Below are 21,686 nucleotides of genomic sequence, written 5' to 3'. Positions count from 1 at the left end.
TGGATGCAAACAGGTCCACACAGGTCATCAGGGTCTGAAAGGTCACCAGTTCCAGTTGCCAGTCGCTGGAGTCTGTGAAATGCCTTGAGTTACAGTCTGCCACTGAGTTCAGAGATCCCAGAAGGTACTTCGCCGTCACTAAAATCTGCCATTGGAGGTCAGAAGTGCCAGTTATGCTAATGCTCTCAAGCGGGTAAGCCCCAACCGGTTGATGTATTGGACTGCTGTCATATTGTTCATCTGAAGGAGAATACATCATGATACCATGTTCCTGGTTATTGATTAGGATCGCAAAAGATTCTACCAGCAGCTCCAGACAGTTGATATGAAATCTCAACTCCTCTGTCCATCGCCCTCCCATGGACATCGAACCGCATCTCGCACCCCAGCCCTGCCGGCTGGCATCAGACTCTATTACCAAGTCCAGGAAGGCTGAAGATCGCTCGCCCATCCATGCCTCCATATCAATCAATCAATCAATCAGGGGTTTATAAAGCACGCCACTCACCCGTGAGGGTCTCAAGGCACTTGGGGGGGGGAGGGAGGAGGCAGCTCCGGATTAGTCGAAGAGCCAGGTTTTGAGGTCTTTCCTGAAGGTGTGCAGGGTTGGGGAGCGTCTGATGTTCATGGGGAGCTCGTTTCAGGTCTTTCCTGGAATGTAGGAGAAAATTCTCCCGCCTGCTCTGTTCCTGCAAATGCAAGGGACTTCTGCCAGGGCGAGGTCGGCTGAGCGGAGATTCCTCTTGGGTACGTGGAAGGAGACTCTCTCGTTGAGGTATTTGGGTCTGATGTTGTTGAGGGATTTGTAGGTGAGGATGAGGAGCTCGAAAGTGACCCTCTTCTCGACGGGGAGCCAGTGGAGGTCTCGTAGGTGTTGGGTTATATGCTCGTGGCGTGTAGTTCCGGGGAAGAGTCTGGCTGTGGGGTTCTGAATGGTTTCGAGTTTGTGTAGAAGAGTTCTGTTGATTCTGGCGTATAGGGCGTTGCCGTAGTCCAGCCTGCTTGTTATGAGCGCATGGGTGACAGTCCTTCTGCATTCGGGGGAGATCCATTTGAAGGCCTTGCGGAGAGGGAGGAGTCGAGGATGATGCTGAGGTTTTGTGGATGGTCTGTAGGGATGGGTGGCTTCCTGAGGGCTAAGTGCTACCAGCTGTTGTCCCAGGAGGAGGTGCTGAGGCCGAGAATGAGGACCTTGGTTTTCTCTAAGTTGAGCTTCAAACAACTGTCTTTCATCCAAGCTGCCATGTCCTTAATTCCTTTGTGGAAGCGGAGTCTGGTGTCTTCGGGGTTCTTCATGAGCGAGAGGATGAGCTGAATTTCATCGGCATAGGATACCATGCTGAGCCCATGCTGTATGACGATCGCGGCGAGGGTGAGCCATTGTAACGACTGGATTTTCGGACCAGATAGAATCAGCTCACCAAGACACCATCAATCCAGCCGAAACGTAACCACCTCCCTCCTCAGGACCTACTTAGAAAAGGCACCTGGGTACCTACCTGAGGATGGGGTATTAGCAATATACAAGCTCATATCATCAAAAACTCCACTAAATCTATAGGATTACTAGGAATACTCACTGATTACTAAGGACTGCCATGCTCTACACCACACTCATACCTTATAGTCTTGCGGCAACTCAGACCCAGACTATGCTACCCTCCTACTCATAGTGAAGGGGGAAGTTCCGATAACTTACCATTACACACTGATCACAATCAGTGCTCGCGCAAGCCACAATCTTGTGGGCATAAGCACTGTATCCCCCCAGTGCTCTCACTATTTCATACATACACAAGCCACAATCCTGTGGGTATACACACTGACCACAATCAGTGTTCTCACTAATGCCACTCTCTCTAGCAGCAATCTCACTACACACCGTGTCGCTCCGGTGCTCTCACAAGCCACAATCCTGTGGGTATACACACTGACCACAATCAGTGCTCCCACTAATGCCACTCTCTCTAGCAGCAATCTCACTACCAACCGTGTCCCTCCGGTGCTCTCACAAGCCACAATCCTGTGGGTATACACATTGATCGTAATCAATGCTCTCACTAATGCCACTCTCTCTAGCGGCAATCTCTGTCCTATGAATACCTTCAGCTCTCTCTCTCTCTGTTGGGAGTTTCTCTATATATCTAATATCTACTGGGGATGTCTCATATACAATTGTTATATTTTAAGAATGGCCAAATTACAATATGCAAAGGTTATTCTATGATTTGGGCGCTCCTTCTCCCTTTTGATCCATCAGTTACCATTACAGCATCTGGCTAGAAGAAAGGTTAGTCTTATCAATAATAATAACACTTGCACAGCTGTTCACTAAGAACTGGGGTTCCTTTATTAAACGATAGTAAATTATAACACAATAACTAGCAATCTAGACATAGCCTGAAAAGTAAAGGGAAATAGACACATACACAGATCTGGGGGTCTCTTTATTAACAAGAAAACTCAGATTACTAACACATCCACATATAGCTGACAGGAACTGTAGATAGCTAAAAAGGGAAATGGATTATAACAGACTGCACACCGCTGAAAGAAAAGGTATTAATCAGTATAACAATACAGTAGGGAATCTAGCCTAGGAAATAAAAGACAAGATTAATGTATATGGGCATTAATATAACAGGACAGATATCACCTGATTAATATGAAGTCTTGTTCTAGCTGTCATCTGGGTACCTCTCTCGTCTGTGCCTTAGCTCATCTCAGATTCTCCCCTGCACTCTTGGACACACATCTGCACCAATCACTCTGCACTGGGTTCCTCTCCCCCACGAACTGTCTTCACCTTCCAACTTCAGTCTAATGATATAGTTTCTGCCGCTCTGATAACCGTTCACTCCACTAGCTTCTTCACTCTGTCTGATTGTTCCAGCTCCAATGTCCAACTCATTCCAGCTGCTCCCACAGACTAATCCACGATATAACTTCAGTCTCTTCCAAAAGGCATCACTCCAAACTCCAGCTATTATTTGCCTGCTCCAACTGATCACAACTCCTTCCGACAAGTAACTGCTTCTGACTGCTTTCTTCAGCTCCAAAAATCATCTGACTTCTCTCTTCAGCTCCAAACACCATCTGCCTTCTCTCTCCATTCCAAAAACCAACTAACCTGAACTGTTCCAAAAACCGACTGACTACTCCGCCTCTTCTGCACTTCGCTAATATGGAATGCTCTCTCCTCATGGAAATTTCCAACAGAAACTACCTCCCACCGAATTCCTGTGCCAGCTCCAAGGCTCTCCGCGCAAATGCAGTAGCCACTTCCATGTTGCGTCTAGACCCACGAGACAAGCACATTCTTTTCGATAAGAACCGGTCTCCACTGGTTTCCCCCTAGCACACAACAGGCTTAACTATAAGCATCACCTTTACCCTGCAAGCTCCTCAGTCAGCAGAGGCAGAAAGCAAAATGGAGTCTCTCTAGTTCTGGGCCTTGTAGGCCCGAAAAGGATGAAATGGACACTTAACTCTATACACAAACCCTACCAATAGATAATATAAAGTCAGAACTACAGGATCCCCCCTCTACTATAGGTAGAATGATGAAAGGACACATAATTATGTCAAAGCCAATAGGCAATAGATGGATTAGAGTCAGGAATAAGGGATCTATCATCATATAAAGCAGCTATCCTCTAGTTTATGCTTCTAGGTCTGAAAAGAGGCCTTTAAGGACCAAGACAAGCTAAGAATAGGGATCTAGGATGGTAGCAAGCTTAAAGTCACCATCACTCAGAAATAGAGCCAAAAACCCGGTTAGGACAGCCATGTAGATGTTGAAAAGCTTCGGGCTGAGCAATGATCCTTGGGGTACTCTGCAGTTGATGTCAGTGGGTTTGGAGAGGAAGGGCAGGAGTCTGATCCTCTGAGTTCTGCCGCAGATGAAGAATTGGATCCAGTGGAGGTCGGCTCCTTGTATCCCTCCATCATGAAGTCTGGCTGCGAGCGTGCGATGAGACACGGTGTCGAAGGCTGCAGAGAGGTCTAGGAGGATGAGGGCCGCAGTGTGTCACTGGTGGAGTAGTATGAGTATGTCGTCTGTGGCGGCAAGGAGGGCGTTCTCGGTGCTGCGGAATCCAGATTGTGAGGTGTCAAGGATGGAGTTTTCTTCGATGAAGGCGGCCAGCTGGGAATTTATGAGTCTCAAGGTGACTTTGGCCGCGAAGGGGAGGAGAGAGATGAGCCGGTAGTTTTTCAGGTCTGTTGGGTCTGCTGTTGGCTTCTTGAGGAGGGGTTTAACCTCCGGCCGCTTCCAGTCGTCTGGGAAGATGCTGGATCTGAAGGAGGCGTTGATGGTCCCTTCTAGTTCGGGTGGGCAGGGGTCCGTTGGGGCCCCTGAGTGGGTTTTCTTCATGGCCGCGGTGATGTGTTTGATAGTTGCAGGGTTCCAGGTCGTGACGATTGACTAGTCTGCAGTGGCGGATGGGGGGTGTTGTCTGACGTCTGTTCGCTGAAGGTGTTGTAGAGGGCCTGGATCTTCAGATGGAAGTAGGGGCTGAGCTCGTCGCAGAGTTCCTGGGAAGATGTGATTTCCATGGCTTCGCTGGGGGGTTTGGTAAACTGCTGTATGACGTGGAACAGTTCCTTGGTGTTTGCCGCGTTGTTCTGGACTTTGTCTCTTATGAAGGTCCATTTGGTGTCTCTTATGAGCTGCTGATATTTCTTCTTGCTCACTGCACCATCAGGATTCAAGCAAGCCGGGCCGATGACGGCTGAAATGCCAGAAACCGGTCCCCGGTAGCTTGTCTCCTTTCTGGTGAAGAATTGGCTTGGTAGTTTAGTCTGCCCTGTTCCCATGATGCACTGGGCCAGGGACAGACTGATTTGCATATAGCCAGGTTCTGAGCTGGGATGGTGCAGTGAGCTAAATAACGGTGATGGATTAAGCCCTGATCTTTGGACTGGGTAAGAGTAGTCTGCTTAATTCAGACACTCTGTTCATCTCCACCCCCTTTTCTGAATCGTTTTTGGCCACTATAGGTGTGTCAGGGTATACTCAGACATGAGTCCCTTGCTCACTGCACCATCAGGATTCAAGCAAGCCGGGCCGATGACGGCTGAAATGCCAGAAACCGGTCCCCGGTAGCTTGTCTCCTTTCTGGTGAAGAATTGGCTTGGTAGTTTAGTCTGCCCTGTTCCCATGATGCACTGGGCCAGGGACAGACTGATTTGCATATAGCCAGGTTCTGAGCTGGGATGATGCAGTGAGCTAAATAATGGTGATGGATCAAGCCCTGATCTTTGGACTGGGTAAGAGTGGTCTGCTTAATTCAGACACTCTGTTCATCACCACCCCCTTTTCTGAATCGATATTTCTTCAGGGCATTCCTGGGGTTGTTTTGTGCTTCCGTGGTTTTCTGATTTCGCAAGGTTTTTTCTAGGCGTCTTCAGGAGTGCCTGGCTTCTTTGAGTTCTGTGGTGAACTAGGCAGCCTTCAGAGGGAGTTATTTGGTGGGGTGGCGGAGGGGAGCAAGCTTGTCAGTGCAGCAGGAGATCCAGCGGTGGAATTCTTTGGCTGCGGAGTTGGTGTCAGTCGTGGTCCTGAGGGGGGTATTAGAGGAGGGTGCTATTGAGGTGTTCCTCTGTGACCTTGCTCCAGTTCCTTGGTGGCGGGTGCGGACGGGCTTGGGTGTGGTGGTTGTGTTGAAGGTGAAATGGACGCAGTGGTGGTCCGTTCAGTGGAGTTGGATGGTGTGGCTGAAGCAGATGTTTGTTCCTCCTGCGAAAATGGGGTTGAGGGTGTGGCCAGCCCTGTAAGTGGGTGTGTTGACCAGCTGCTTCAGTCCGAGGTTGGCGAGGTTCTCGAAGAGGGTGGTGGAGTCTGGGTCATTGTGGTTGTCGAGGTGAAAGTTAAGGTCTCGGAGTAGAATATAATCCGTGGAGGTGATGGCGTGGGGTGCGGCGAGCTTGGGGATGGAGGTTGTGGACTGGGTGCAAGGTCCCGGTGGTCTGTAGACGAGGGTGCCACATAGCGTGGACCTGGGGCTGATCTGGATCTGGAAGTGGAGGCGTTCTGTGTTGGAAAGGGGGTCACTTGTGCCTGACGTGGAGACAAGGAACTGAAGCTGCCTTTTTAGCAATAGTCAACTAATAGTATCATGGAACATCGCAGGAAAAACTATAGATAAGATGTCCGTTATATTGGAAAATTTACCTTCTATTGTGCTGCTACAAGAAACATGGTCCTTGGCACCGTTCTCTCAAAAACATTATTTGGTGCTTGTCAAGGCAGCAGAGGCCTCTAGAAGAGGCCACGCAAAAGGCGGCTTAACCCCTTCGAGGCTGATGACGAGCTGGGCTCGTCATGGTGTAGCCTCCTCAAACACTGATGACGAGCCCAGCTCGTCATGAACAATGGGTTTTTTATAAAGTCAGCATATCAGCAGAATAAGAGCAGCGCGCATGTGGTTAACAATCCCTCTAAGAGAAGAGATAGATTGGGACCTAGAAGAAATTGAGCTTTCTTTGCCAAATGTGCAATGTATAAATAAAAGGTGCCGGGAGGAAAGATTGGAACGACTTTCAAATCTCTTACTTTTCAATGTTTAGGACCCTCAAAAGATCATCTCTTGACAAATGCATTTAAGAAAATTGAATTTATAATAGAAGCAAAGGGATATCCAATGATGATAATGGCTGGGGATTTTAATGGAAACATTTCTAACACTTTAGTTCACAACATGTGAAAATATCCTCAAGAAGAAGTTTGTTCTATCCCAACTCCAGTATTTCCCGATAAGATAAAAGCAGATAGAAGGGGGAAAATGCTCCTGTCACCTATCGAAGAAATTAAGGGCATATCTTAGAATCAACGGAGATATACCCGCTGCATACACTAAACTGGGTCCCTACTAGCCTTCAATCTTAGATTACATCATCTGTAGTCTTGATCTGTTTTCCAGAAAGGAGGGTGTTCGATAAAGTCGTATAATGTGTATGCACTGTTAACATGACATTGTGTGAAAACACAATGAATGCTTAGTCACTTACAGATAAACATTGTCTTGCTAATGATGACTGCTGGCGCTAGTTTTTAGGGGAGATAAACCAACCGAAGACTGGTTTATTCATGGACCAATCGACATTGTGAAATCAAACATATACTGGTCATAATAAATAAATGCATAGATGCAAATTGTTTTATACACTTCTTTTAAAAATCTCGGAAATCTCATTCAGCCCTGTGATTGCTGTATTATATTTCATTATTAGTAGAGCTTCACGCTGGTTGAGTTTACCTTGAATGCCTCCACCACTGGGCTCCTTCTCAATCTTAGAAATGATGGTCCAACGTAAATCTTCTTCTTTGTCTTTGTTCAGCACCCAATGCTGTACCAAAGTGCGTTTGGAATCTCTTTCCTTATTCTAGATTTATGTTGCGTAATACGCTGCTGTGCCTCCTGGGTGGTCTTTCCTATGTATAGTTTAGGGCAAGGGCATGTGATTGCATATACCACATTTTTAGAGGGGCAATTTGTGAAGACCTCATGTTTCCAATGGATCCCATTGAAAGTGAATACAGAACCTTCATCTACCTGCGCACAACAGGAACAATTTCCGCACTTATGGTACAGGTATAGAAACAGTTAATGTACAAAGCACCTCACCAGATGCGCCTGCACCGGAGACTTCAACATCCCTGGCCAAGCACCGAAAACACCAAGTCGGGAACCCTGTAGAGACTTGGGCACAGGAAGTAATCTCTCCGGGCACCAAAGTTGTCCCTCGAGTGCGTCCACTCCAAGACTGAGTTCCTGAGCTCCACCCCACAGACAACGCTTTTTATAGTTTAAATCAACATGTTTGAGAAGCCTCTAGCAGGCGCTCTCGCCCATCTATTCACAGGTGCCCATCTCTGCATCAGATCCACCCATACAGTCCTGGCCAGATTCTGTTTGGGTGCGCCGAGGCAAAAGACATTCCTTTCCCTATCTCCGGCCTTGGAGAGCTTTGCAAAAGGCATCCTCCCTCTGTCCTAGAGCTAAGCATAGAATGCACGAAAACAAGCTGAAGGTAAACATAACCTCACGAGATACCTTGCACCAGCTTGTACTGGTTTACGTGAAAAACATGTTTATGTTCCTGCTGAAGTGTAACTACACGGCAAGGCAGCACTAAATGGAAGTGCGATGCAACTAAATGGAAGATCAGAGCATTGCATGGAATCAAGGTCAACATGTAATTCGCACGTGTAAAATGGCAAATGCAGTACATTCCACCCCTTGACCTTCGATTCACCCATCATACCCTATTGGCCTGAATACCATGGATCTGGGACGAAGAAGGGAGAGAAGATTATGAATGCATTGAATGCAACAACATAATGAGATAAAAACGCAAATAATCGCTATAATAACACCCAAGATATAACAAAGCTGCCCAAAATTAGGTAGCCACCCAAACAACCAATCCCAACATCCTTGATCAATGTCTTGGGTAACCCCTTTTACTAAATCTTTTAAGGCATTAATATGTGCATGGATAAATGTAGAATGATCAGATAAATTGAAACAAGAGAGTCCTTGTTTTATAGCGCAAAAGGATCGAAATTGATTTCTAATCAATTTATTTAGTTCTCGAGAATTAGAATCAGCTTGTTTTCCTTTTTGGTGTGTTCTACCGTTCACTCGTCTTGCTAAATTGGCTTGAAGAGATGCAACAATAGACTGTATTGTAGCTTCAAATCTGTTTATTTGATTGTCTTCTCTATTTGCAGTTGTTAACAATACTTGAGAGATTGTGTGGTTTATTTTACTAATTGCTTTCAAGTTCCAATGGATCTTTCCTGTTTTATGATTTACACTTGCCCGACCCTCCAGAGAGTGTAGGGACCATGAAGATGTATGCTGTGTAAATACATCTTTTTCTTTGAAAAGTAGTACGTGGTCACTTTCATGTGTAGATTGAGTGGAAAATGATTGGACCTTGGAAAACAGATCAAGACTACAGATGATATAATCTAAGATTGAAGGCTAGTAGGGACCCAGTCTAGTGAATGCAGCCGGTATATCTCCGTTGATTCTCCCGTTTAAGATAATGCCCTTAATTACTTCGATAGCTGACAGGAGCATTTTCCCCCTTCTATCAGCTTTTATCTTATCTTACAAACACATCCGAGGGCTACCGGGCACAATGACGCGGGCAGCTATCAATGTCCACGTCATCGTGCCCGGTAGCCCCCGGAAGTTGTTGTGCGCTCCTGCACGGCATTGCCCAGTTGCAGTGAACATTCCTTCCATCTCCACACACCGAACCTTCAACCTCCATTTATGTCCCACTGTTGTTCCTTTTGCTCTGCTTCTGCCCTCGGACATTCGTTGGACGACCCATCCCCAACCTAGGTGTGGCTCCCCGATTCTCTGAAACTCTGTAAGCCCACCCCACATTCCTATTCAGCATTGCATACGCTGAGGCAGTTAATACAATTCAGGCATGTGAATTGCAACAAGTCCCGATGATAATCCCGCCACACTTCTTTAGGGATCGAAACGCCGTCGACCATATGTATAGTTGCACACAGTCGACCATTGTGTCTTATTAGTGTGTCAGCTATCGCGGATAGCTTGTCTATATGTTGTCATTGACCTTAAGCTCCCGCCCAACCTTTGCCTGAAAATATTTATTTTTCTATATTCATATTTAACCCAGGTTTTTCCTTTCTGTATTTTTCCTTTTATGTGACCGTTGTGTGAATTGGATACAGGACTGTGTCCAACTATATTGTTTGTCCTTTCGTGTAAATTGGATGCAGGATTGTATCCCACTGTATTGTTTGTTCACAACATCACGCTTATTCGTTGAAAGTTTGTATCATTAAATGTGTCTGGCTGGACACTAACGAATATAGTTCTTATTGCAGACTATGTTTCATTATGTATGCTCTTACAGTTCTGTTTAAGGACCACTGTTGATCAAAAAAAAAATCACTGGAAGTGCATGCTGTTTTGTTGGTGTTTTTATGTGTTATGATTTCCTGAAATGCTCTGTTCTGCTCAGATTAGTCTCTCTAATCATCAGTAGTTTGCCTTTATTTGCTTTGCCGTTCACGCAGTAGCTGAACTGTTTTAGGCCAGTGTTTTTTATGCATATCAACGTTGCTGGGGCTGATCAATACGTGCCTTTATTGACTTTGTTCCTTGCTACTCATTTTTGGTGGTTGTTGGTGCCCATTCTTTCTCCTTATAATTAATTAATTGCGAATATTGTATCCTATTTTTCCCTTATGGATCATTCGCAATATACCAAACAACATAGGACCGCAGGAACTTCTTCAGGAGGTCACAAGGATTCTACAGCAAACACTAGTAAGCGTCTAAAAAAAGATTCCTCCCCATCTAAGTCGCCTCTTCCTCTCAAGTTAGAGGATGTCATGGAGGAGTTACGTCTTTTTCGCCCCTTTATGTCTGGCACCTCAGCTACGCTTCAAAGAATTGAAGAAAAATGGTCAGGTTTGTACTCAAGACTCTCCGATGTGGGACAAAAGATAAGTGATGCTGAAGATGTTGTCACCAAGGTTGATAGCCTCCCCTCAGAAGTCGCTCAACTCAAGAAAGTTACAGAGGGCTTAGAAAATCGCAATAGGCGTAATAACTTACGCATCTATGGTATCCCGGAGGGTTCTGATGGATCGGACGTGATCTCTTTACTGAAGTCTCAAGTCTTGCCAATTGTCGGCCTTCCAAAGTCAATGGATCTTAATATTCAGCGAGCACATCGACTTGGTCTTCAAATTGCCTCTTCTTCTAATAAACCTAGAGGTAGTATTGCCTATTTCTTGTTGTATTCTGACCTTATGGCTATCCTCAATGCCGCCAAGCAAGCTAAACAGCGGTTCTGGTCTGGCCATCGGATCTTCTTCAGTCAAGATGTATTGAAACCAACAGCCACCAGACGCAAAGAATTTCTCGATCTTAAAACAGCATTGAAATCCATAAACACCCGATATGGCCTTATACACCTTTGTTTCTTCAAGGTGACTTATAAAGACAGAACATTTTCCTGTGAAGATCCCGCCGACCTTTGCAAATTCATCCATACTCATCGAGCAGAACTTATGGAACTTAGTAAAAGCTGATTGTCTATTTTGCTATGTACTAACCTTTCCATTTTATATTTTTGGATGTAATTTGTCTTGCCATGTTTTCTAATTGTATTATGTTTGTTCCTTATTCCTTTTATATAGACCCGCTCTGTTCTGTTGTTTGAAGACCCCCATCTCCACCATCTGTCTGATCACACTGTCTGACCCAAATCGTTGTTAGTCACTCTAGCATTTGGTAAGTCCCCTTCCTTTTTGTCACTTTCATTCATTACCTTTTTACATATGAGGTTTTTTTTTCCTTCTATTTTCCCTTTTAATAGCTATATAAAGTTTTATGTTATTCCTCGGTGCCCCTTTTTATGCGATGGCTATCTCTGTCTGTGTCGTCTCCCCTGTCACATTACTGTCTTCATTTGTTTGCTTAATATGACTGAAGCCCTGGTGCTTTTTGTCATCTCTTCTTCCCTATCTTCTTTTTCTGGACACCTGTGTTCGTCTCCCTCCCTGTCTCGCTCCCGCCCTTTTTCTCTCCTTCTTCCCTCCCTTTTCCCTTTTCCTTTTCTTCTTATGTGGTATTCATCTCTTCCTTTTCAATTTTCTCATTTTATCATGTTTTTGTGGTGGTTGTACCTTTTTTTCTTTCCTCTCTCTGGTAACACTTTTCTTACTTACCCCTTTCTACATTCTCTTCTTTTTTTATTTCAGCCTAGGAATTTTGATAGTTCTCTTGATCTGTTCTGGTTCTTTTTCCAATGCTGGTGATATGGATCATTTTCTTCTCCTTTTGCTCTTCTTTGTTCTCAACACTTTTTTGACAATTTTTCTAGCTTTTCCTGTTTTTTCCTACTCTTTTCTTACTGCTCTACATTCTTTTACCTATTCTTATTCTACTTTAAGGAATGAGTGGTCTTCGCATTATCTCTTGGAATGTTAAAGGTATGCGAAATCCTATCAAAAAGCAACGTATTTTATCTCATTTAGCGAGATTAAAATGTCAAGTAGCTCTATTGCAAAAAATGCACCTTACCGTACAAGATCTGTCTTCCTTGCGTAAACAATGGGTAGGAGACGCCTTTTGCTCTCCAGCTGTTAAGAACAAAAATGGTGTTGTAATTTTGTTTCATAAATCGTTGACTGTTCAGTTACAAAATTAGTTTCATGACACTAATGGTAGATGGTAGTTTTTAGTTACTAGTCTTAATAAAGTACAACTTTCCTTTTGTAATGTTTATGACCCTAATGGTATTGATTTAACTTTTTGGAATGGTTTTTCCTCACTTCTTTCTTCAAATGCAACTGACAATTTAATTGTGGGGGGCAATTGTAATCAACTCATGGATCCCTTTTTGGACCAGAAATGACAAACAAGATATGTCCCTAATAAGATGCAAAAATCCTTTTATAAAACCATCTCTTCCAGAGGCCCTATAGATTCCTGGAGAATATCCCATTCTGATTCTCTTGAATTCTCCTTTTTTTCTCCAGTGTATCCATCACACTCCCGCATTGACTATATTTTCCTTACTCAACATGCCTTCCCATTTATGACTAATTCAGAAATAATAATAATAATAATAATAATAATAATAATAAATCATTTGTAAAGCGCCTGGCTACACAAAACTGTGTGTCCCCGCGCTAACTGCTGATAAAATACAGAGATCCAGTGGCAGCTGTTAGAGAAAAAGGCTCAGGAGAAGTTTACATATTGGGGAACAGGAAAGTTTTCAATTTTCCTAGAAATCTCCTTTCAGATGGCTCCATCCGCAGGTGTAGCGGGAGCGCATTCCAGTGTTTGGAGGCTAGGTACCTGAAGGAGCTTCCTCCCATTTTGGCCCTAAAAATTCGAGGCAGTTTAAATAGCATCATACCAGATGATCTTAGGTTCCGGGTAGGGCGGTGTATAGTGAGGAGGCTTTTTAAGTATTCAGGACCTTTGTCCTGAGCGATGCGATGAGCATAGCAAACGGTCTTAAATTTGATCCTCTCTCTAACCGGGAGCCAGTGAAGTTTGCCCAAGGCAGTTTTTACGGGATCTATTCTTCTTTCAGATCACGCTCCTGTTATTTTAGACATGGATTATCCCTCACCTACTCCCACCTCTCAACGCTGGATCTTTAACACTTTCCATGCTCATGACGAGCTCAGCTCGTCATGCAGTACACTGGTCGTGTGCTTATGACGAGCTGAGCTCGTCATGAACAAAGGAAATTCAATAAATTCAGCGCAGGAGGGGAATTCCATCAGCAGCCAAGGTGTTAACAACTGTCTCCTCTTAGATTCCCAGTTTACTGAACACTTTAAACTTTTCACAGAAGAATTCTTCCACAATAATCTTAACTCTACCTCTGATTTTCACTTCATTTGGGATGCCTTCAAGGCTACCGATAGAGGTTGTATTATTGACTTTGTATCCCGAAAGAGGAAAAAGGCCCTCTCACAATCATTTCAAATCCTTAAACAAATTAAAGAACTTGAACACCTTTACTTCACCACTAACTCCTCTGACACACTATCTTCCCTTATCAAAGCGAAAAGGCAATACAATAAACATTCCTGGGATTCTGCTTCCAATAACCTTCTCCAATGTAACGCTAAAATGTATGGAGGGCGCAACAAAGCAGGCAAATCACTTGCGAACTATCTTAAAATCAAAAAGCAAAAATCTAAGATTGTGGCTATCACTGCTACTCAGGGAGTTCATCAGTCTACTGATGCTAACATCCTTGACTGTTTTGTCCAATACTACTCTTCCCTATACACTCCAGAATCTAGTCCTTCTTCCGCTCAAATTGACTCTTTCTTTCAATCTATCCCCAAATCCCTTGATAATCCTGTGGATCTCTCATCCCTTGATATTCCTATCTCAGACAAGGAAATATTTAATGCTATTACTCTTCTGCCCAAAGACAAAACACCTGGTCCTGATGGCTTTATTGTGCGTTTTTATCTCCACTTTAAAAATGTTTTAATACCACATTTACTTTCTTTAATCAAGCACTTTCTTGCTAAAGGTGAATCTAGGGGATCCTTCACACAGGCAATGCTTTGCCTAATTCCTTTAAAAGACAAAGATCCCTCCCTTTGCAAAAATTATCGGCCCATCTCTTTAATTAATACAGATTGTAAAATGTACGCCAAAGTTTTAGCCACTTGTATTAATAAAGTCATCCCTGATCTTGTCAATATCTACCAGTCTGGGTTTGTCAAAGGTAGATCTATTACTGATAACTCGAGAACTCTACTTAACATCATATACCTTGCTTCAAAGATGGACTCCCCTGTCGCAGCGATTACATTAGATGCTGAAAAAGCCTTTGATAGGGTCAGTTGGGATTTTATGTTTGGAGCGCTGAGATGGCATGGTTTCAGTCCCCCCATTATTCATTATATTCAACTGCTGTATTCTGATCCTTCTACTTCTATTTGGGTCAATAGCGCTCAATCTCAATATTTTTTCCTTCACAGAGGAACCAGACAAGGTTGTCCCCTCTCTCCCCTTCCTTTCATCCTTGCATTAGAACCTTTCTTGGAAAAAAAATGGCACTCATCATCCTATACTAGCTTCACATATAAGAATATTGAGATTAAGTTTGCTGCTTATGCAGACGATATTTTGCTATATATTTCTAATCCGGCCACTTCTTTAACTACACTTTCCTCTTTACCACATGATTACTCTTTAATCTCTGGATATAAACTGAATATAGACAAATCTGAAGTCCTACCTCTTAACAAATTCTGCCTTTCTCATATGTTCCAGGGTTCTGGCTTTGAATGGAATCCAAGACATATTAAGTGTTTAGGTATACTTTATGCCAATACTATTAGAGAAACCATTAAACTCAATCATAAGGATATCCTTAAAAAGTTATCTTCACTCATTGACGATTGGTCCCCCCTTTTCCTATCTTGGTGGGGAAGGCTAGCAACTGTTAAAATGATGATACTTCCTATTGTCAACTTTTATCTCTCGATGCTTCCTATTTGTCTCCCGCATTTTTTCTTCAAAACCATTAATCGTCTCCTAACAATATTCCTATGGAATAATCGCAAAGCCATAATTTCTCTCTCTCGCCTCCAACAACCCAAAGATTTAGGTGGCATTAATTTTCCGAATATTTCTAGATTTCACTTGACCTTTACTCTAAAACAAATTTGGCTTTTCCTAATAGACTCATCTTCTCCTCCCTTAAAAGCCTGGAGCTCAAAGGAACCTGCGCAACTCGCTCCTTTTTTTTCCTTACATCTACTCCCTTATCTCAACCTCCGAAGCGATTTCTTACTCCCATATTTAAACACTCTAAAGCACTAGCTCTTTCATTGTTTAGCTCTTTTCTCTCACAAGCTAACCTTTATTTTTTAACTCCGATTTTGTACAACAAATCCCTATAGATTAATAACAAAGCGCTTTTCTGGAAAGAATGGATTGACAAAGGTATCATCACTTATGATCATTTACTTAAAGATAATTCCTTGAGAACTTTGCCAGACATCTGTGACGCTTTCCATCTTTCTAATGCACGCTCTTCAGAATTTCCTTGCTTAAACATGCTGTAACCTCTTTTATTTTTCAGAGTAATTCCCTGACCACCACCCTCCCGACTCTCTCACCTCCACCAGATTTTTCTATTCCTTTCAAAGCTGCTGCTACTTATAAAATACTTTCCCATCCCAATACCGATAGGCTCAAATCTAAACTTGAGCTCTTATGGGAAAGAGACCTAGCTCAAAAATTCTCTCTACAGGTTTGGGACACCTTTGGTCTAAAATACATACTGTCTCCCGTTCCGCCAGAACCACACAGACTTTTTATTTTTTTTACAATAGACTTTTTTTTACTCCTTCTGGTTTACATAAATTCAAGTTACTTGATTCCAAAAATTTTTGCTCCTTCTCACATGTTAATAGTCAGACCCCCCAGGATATTGTGGCATAGATTTTCAAATTTTGCGACATTAAAATTGAAATTTAGCGGCACAAAAATTTTAAATGTGCAGCATTATTGCGGCACTTTATTTTAGCCATAATCATTCTTTTTAGCCTTAAATCAATGGATCCTGTTTTAGCAGAGTATTCCACTTTGAAATAGGCATGTTTAAAGTTTCACGGAAGAACAGCTCCAATCCTTACCTCATGGGAGGGGTCGTATTACTCTCTGACATGTTCTAGTGCCCATGCATGCACCCAGCAGGGGCACCACTTTCACTACTCCCTGCTTTTATTCCACACAGCCTCCTTCGCTTTCCTGGGTTCAGCCACAGCCCCCTTCGCTCCCTGGTTTCATACAAACAGACCCCTTTCGCTCACTTGGTGCAGGCATACAACCCACTATTGTGTTGCGTGCACTGGCACCCAGTCCCCACTCCATGCCTAGTCAGGGCTCTTTTCGTGTCCTCGAAAGCTTTATGGGGTCTTTCTGGAGATACAATAGGGTCCCCCTAAATACACTGAATGAGCCATCAGCCCTTTCTTGGTCTTTATCCCAGAAGGAGAAGTACATATATCCATCCATGAAGCTTTTTGTGTAAATGTGTCCCATTCCACAGAGACAAAACCGATGCAACCCACCTGGGTCCTATTGATACAAGAAGACACACACGTTTTTTTTTGGGGGGGGTGGTGGGGTCATTGGTCCCAGACTTATCGCTATTTAGGAATAAACCAACTGTGCCAAATGTTCCTGTTCAAATGCATAGATTTCAAGTAGTGGTAAATATAACAAAGCACAACAGACATACCAAAGGGACAGATTTCAAGTAGTGGGAAATATAACATAGCACAACAGACATAACAAAGAGACAGGCCAAAGCTCCATATTCAAATCATTAGTATGGTATACTTTATAAATATTATTCAGCAACAGAAAGGTGCATAATAGTGCATAATGTGGCAGTGAAATGCCCAAGTGAATTTAGTGTGCATAATACAGTGAAAGATAAAGCATAAAAGAAAAATGGAACAGTGGCGGTCATAAATTTAGGCAAACTTCGAGGTGGGGAATTAGTCAAACAGTTCCCCTTAAGCAGAATGGAAAGGGGCGACCACTCGGTCCCCCCGAACGTATGGCTGAGTGCCTCGATCCCCCCGGGAAGCCATTTTTGGGCGGGAGGCGCGTCTCGGCTGGTATGCCCGAAGCGGCGTAGCCGGGGCGCGTTTTTTCCCGCCCTAGAGTGGGCTGGCCTAGACACCGACGCAGCCAGCCACGCCCTCGGGGCGGGCAGGGGCGGGTTTTCGCCCGCCCTGAAGACGAATAAAAGAAGGCGCAAGACCAGAAGACGTCCTCTTGTTCTTGTGCTCCGAAGCTGCACCTCCTCGCTACACGTGAGCTCGGGACGGAACGAAGAGCCAATTTTGAGCGTTTTGATCTTTTTCTTTGTCTTCTAGATACTCCCTCGGAGAGATGCCCAAGAAAGGCGCAAAGAGAATGACGACCGACCAGATGGTGCGGGCCCTTTGCAAAGAAGTGTCCGACATAAAGAAACGGTTGGCGGAGCGAGATGGGGAGGAGGGTTCGGGCCCTGCGCCGGCTGGAGGGAGACCTAAGAGGCCGAGAAAGGTTCCAGCCGGTGGGGCCGTCCCGGTTCCCTCTGCCCCGCTCGAGGCGCCGACCCCAGTACCGATGGAGGGGAATCCAATCCCCGTTGTCGTCACCCCGACATCCAAGGAAGACATGCCCCCCGAGCTGGCAGCACAGCTAGCAGCATGGTTGGGGGATAGTAGTGATGGCGCCACGGCTGCCGAGGCACAGGCGCTGATAAAAGGGCTTCGTGAGAAGAAAGAGGCAGCTAGAGTGGCTACGCCGTTGGCGGGGATAGACAAGCCGCAAGCGGCAGAAGCTGCGTCCGGTGCAGGTAAGCGGCCATTGCCGATTGCAAGGGACGAGTCAGCACCCTCTCGTAGAGAGAGATTAGGACAACATGTGCCTTTAGCTATAAAGGAAAAGATCTGGGCGGGGGAGTACGTGAATATTTTTTCCCTGCTTGTTGATCATTATGATGTGGAGCATGTGAAAAGTCAGAAGGACTTAATGCATCCGAGTGTTTGGCGCGCAAAGATGGCCGCCTTTAAGGTAAATGAGAACATTGGCAACTGGGGCAATGCATGGGGTATTTTCACATCGATTTTGGGGGAACGTAGGCCCGAGTTGCTTCCTGAGTTTCCCGTTTATCAATCACGAATTATGGGTTACTCGACAGCGTATCAAGGTAACCATTGGTTTTGTTATGACAATCTGTTCAGGAAAGAAAAGGAACATAACAAGAGTTTGACTTGGGATTGTTACGATTCTTTAACATGGGATAAAATGAAAGAATCGGGAATGTTAAGAATGCCATTGGTCGGGAGCAATGTTGTTGATTACTCCCGCCAAAATGTGGGGACGCCCTTTCGACCAAGTACGAGCACCGACGACCAGTCGAGGCCCGCAGGCAATACAGGGAGAAAGGGTTTCTGTTTTAATTTCAACAAGGGGAAATGTACCAGGCCTCCGGGATCGTGTAAATTCAAACATGAGTGTAGTACGTGTGGGTCGTCCCATCCTGAGTCATCGTGCAGAGCCAGAACGGGTGAGAATGGGGGTAAGGGAGGCGCCAAACAGGTCTAAGCTAGGCCGAGGGGCGCCTTTACCAACCCCGATTGATACCTTGGCAATGATTCCCTGGCTCAGCGAATACCCGGATCGTACTTCTGCCGGGGTGCTGCGGAACGGTTTTACACATGGTTTCCGCATCCCGGTAGGGGACTTTCAGGGTGTAGGGATGTGCAAAAATCAACTTTCCGTTTTACAACATACATATGTAGTGCAAGAAAAAATTCAGAAAGAGGTTAGCCGGGGACGGGTCGCCGGCCCGTTTAGTGAACCCCCGGTACCGGATTTCGTTTGTTCTCCGTTAGGGGTGGTCCCCAAGAAGGACCCGGGTGAGTTTCGTTTGATCCATAATCTATCTGCTCCACATGGTCTTTCGGTGAACGACGCAATTGATCCCGAAGTTTGTTCGGTGCGATACGCATCTTTTGATGAGGCGGTAGCCATCTTGAATCGCCTGGGGCACGGGACGTTGATGGCGAAATCTGATATCGAGTCAGCGTTCCGGTTGCTCCCGGTACACCCAGACGATCAGCGTCTTCTGGGATTCGGGTTCCAGGGGTCATTTTACATGGATAGGTGTATGCCAATGGGATGCTCTATATCATGTGCTTACTTTGAGCAATTCAGTACTTTCCTGCAATGGGTGTTCACTAAGAAAACGGGTTTCCGAAATGTAATGCACTACCTTGACGACTTTCTGTTCCTTGGCCCCGCCGGTAATCCCGAATGTGCCTAGGCCTTAGCTGAATTCTGTGTGTTAATGGATCACCTTGGCGTGCCATTGGCACCGGGTAAGACTATGGGTCCCACGACTTGCCTCGAGTTTTTGGGGATCGAGTTGGACTCAAGGGAGGGGTGCTTCCGTTTACCAGCTAGCAAAGTGTCGAAATTCAGGGCAGCCCTCCAAGTATGTTTAAATGCATCCAAAGTTACACTGCATCAGTTGCAACAGTTAGTGGGAAAGTTGAACTTTGCCTTGAGGGTGATACCAATGGCTCGCCCCTTTTCCCGCTCAATTGCCCAAGCGATGGTTGGCCTGAAGGAGGGTCATCATCGCACAAGGTTATCGGCTGAGGTCCGCCAGGACATGCGGATTTGGTTAGCATTCTTGGCGGACTTCAATGGCCGAGTCGTCTGGAACAAGCCAGCCGTGTCCTCTGAAGAGCTTGGGCTATGGACAGATTCAGCAGGAAGCGTAGGTTTTGGCGCCATCTTCGGCACAAAATGGTCGGCACAAAAGTGGCCCCTATGGTGGCACGAGAAGGGGCTGACAAGTAACATCGCTTTCCTTGAACTATTTCCCATTCTGGTGGCCCTGAGAACCTGGACAGAAGGGTTCAGAGATCATTCTGTTGTGTTCTGGTCCGACAATATGACCGTGGTAGAATGCATCAATAGTCAGGCAGCCCGTTGTAAATTGATTTTGAGGCTGCTCAAAGAAATTGTCTTACTGTGTATGCAACTGAACGTGGTATTCAGAGCAAAACATGTCCCAGGGGTGATGAATCAGGCTGCTGATGCACTGTCTCGTTTTCACATGCAGGCTTTCTCGGGTTTCCTTCCTTCAGCGGACCCGGAGCCGGCACCCTTCCCCGAAGCTCTCTGGTCTCTCGGTGCCCCGAACTTCGTCACCTCGTGGGAGAGAGTCTAGCACCCAGGACAAGGAAGGCATATGAAGGGGCGTTCCAGGCCTATTTAGCCTTTTTGGGGGCAGAGAGAGGGGGACTTTGGGGTCAGGAAGAGTTGGTAGTACTTTTTCTGATGTCCTTACGTAGGGCTGGGAAATCGGTGGCTACGGCCCAAAGGCATCGTGCCGCCATTTCCTTTGTTGCCAGGGCCCATGGCATCCTGGACCCAACAGCGTCTTTCACGGTACAGAAAGCGCTACGTGGGTGGCAACGTCTAGAGGGTCGCAGAGTAGACGTACGACGACCGATAGGTCTAGACACGTTGTCCCAGTTACTGGTCACACTCCCGAACACATGCTCGTCCCCGTTCGAGACCTGTTTGTTCCGGACTGCATTTACGCTGGCATTTCACGGGGCTATGAGAGTTAGTGAGCTAGTTGCAAGGAACAAACAGGATGTGATGGGAGGCTTGTGCAGGGAGCATGTCCAGATCAGGGGGGATGCGATGATTGTCTCCTTTCTCAGGTCCAAGACTGACCAAGATGGGAGTGGGGACTGCACGATCATTCGCAGGAACCCCGAGTCATCCATGTGTCCGGTACAGTGCTTAGAAGATTACCTAGCACGAAGGGTGGCATCATGGGGGGGGACATTGTTGAGGCATGCAGACGCCACCCCTCTGACGAGGTTTCAGTTTCAACGGGTGCTTGCAATGGCCATTGCCGCAGCGGGCTTGGACCCGGGCGAATTTGGGACCCACTCCTTTCGTATAGGGGCTGCCACTGAAGCTACAGCCAGGGGTCTTAATGTAGAACAAGTGAAACGTGTGGGGCGCTGGTCCTCCAATTGTTATAAGAGGTACGTGCGATTGCACATGTTGTGAAGCTGTAATCATGTACTCACGCCTCTTGTCTTTTGTTTGTTTTCAGTTGCGCAAGCCTACGCGGCAGGGCAGACTGAGCAGTCGACCCAACACCAGGTCAGCGGTCGCACGTCACCGGCTGTGAGGAAGGAGGTGTGGGTCGTGGGCCACTCATACGTGAGACGGGCTGCAGACGTATTCAAAGCAGGTGACATGGTTCACGTACCTGGGGAATACGGGTACAGAGTGTCCTTCTACGGAAGGGGCGGTCTCTGTATTGACCAGTTTCAGGAATTTTTTGAGGGCTTGTTAGAGCGGATGAGGTCACCGCCGTCCATAGTCATAGTGCATTTGGGGGGCAATGATTTGGTCACCACCGGTAGACGACTTCTCCTGGAGGCTATGCTTTCCACGGTAAGTTGGTTAGCGAGGAGAGTTCCGGGGTGCCTAATTGCGTGGTCTCATATGATCCCACGAAAAGTGTGGCGGGGGGCTATCTCGATCCCTGCTTTGAATCATTCTGTTAAAAAATTGAATAACAAA

The sequence above is a fragment of the Lissotriton vulgaris genome, chromosome 5 (assembly GCF_964263255.1).
Source record: "Lissotriton vulgaris chromosome 5, aLisVul1.2, whole genome shotgun sequence".
Classification (NCBI taxonomy): Eukaryota; Metazoa; Chordata; class Amphibia; order Caudata; family Salamandridae; genus Lissotriton; species Lissotriton vulgaris.
Note: the sequence above shows the minus strand (reverse complement) of the source record.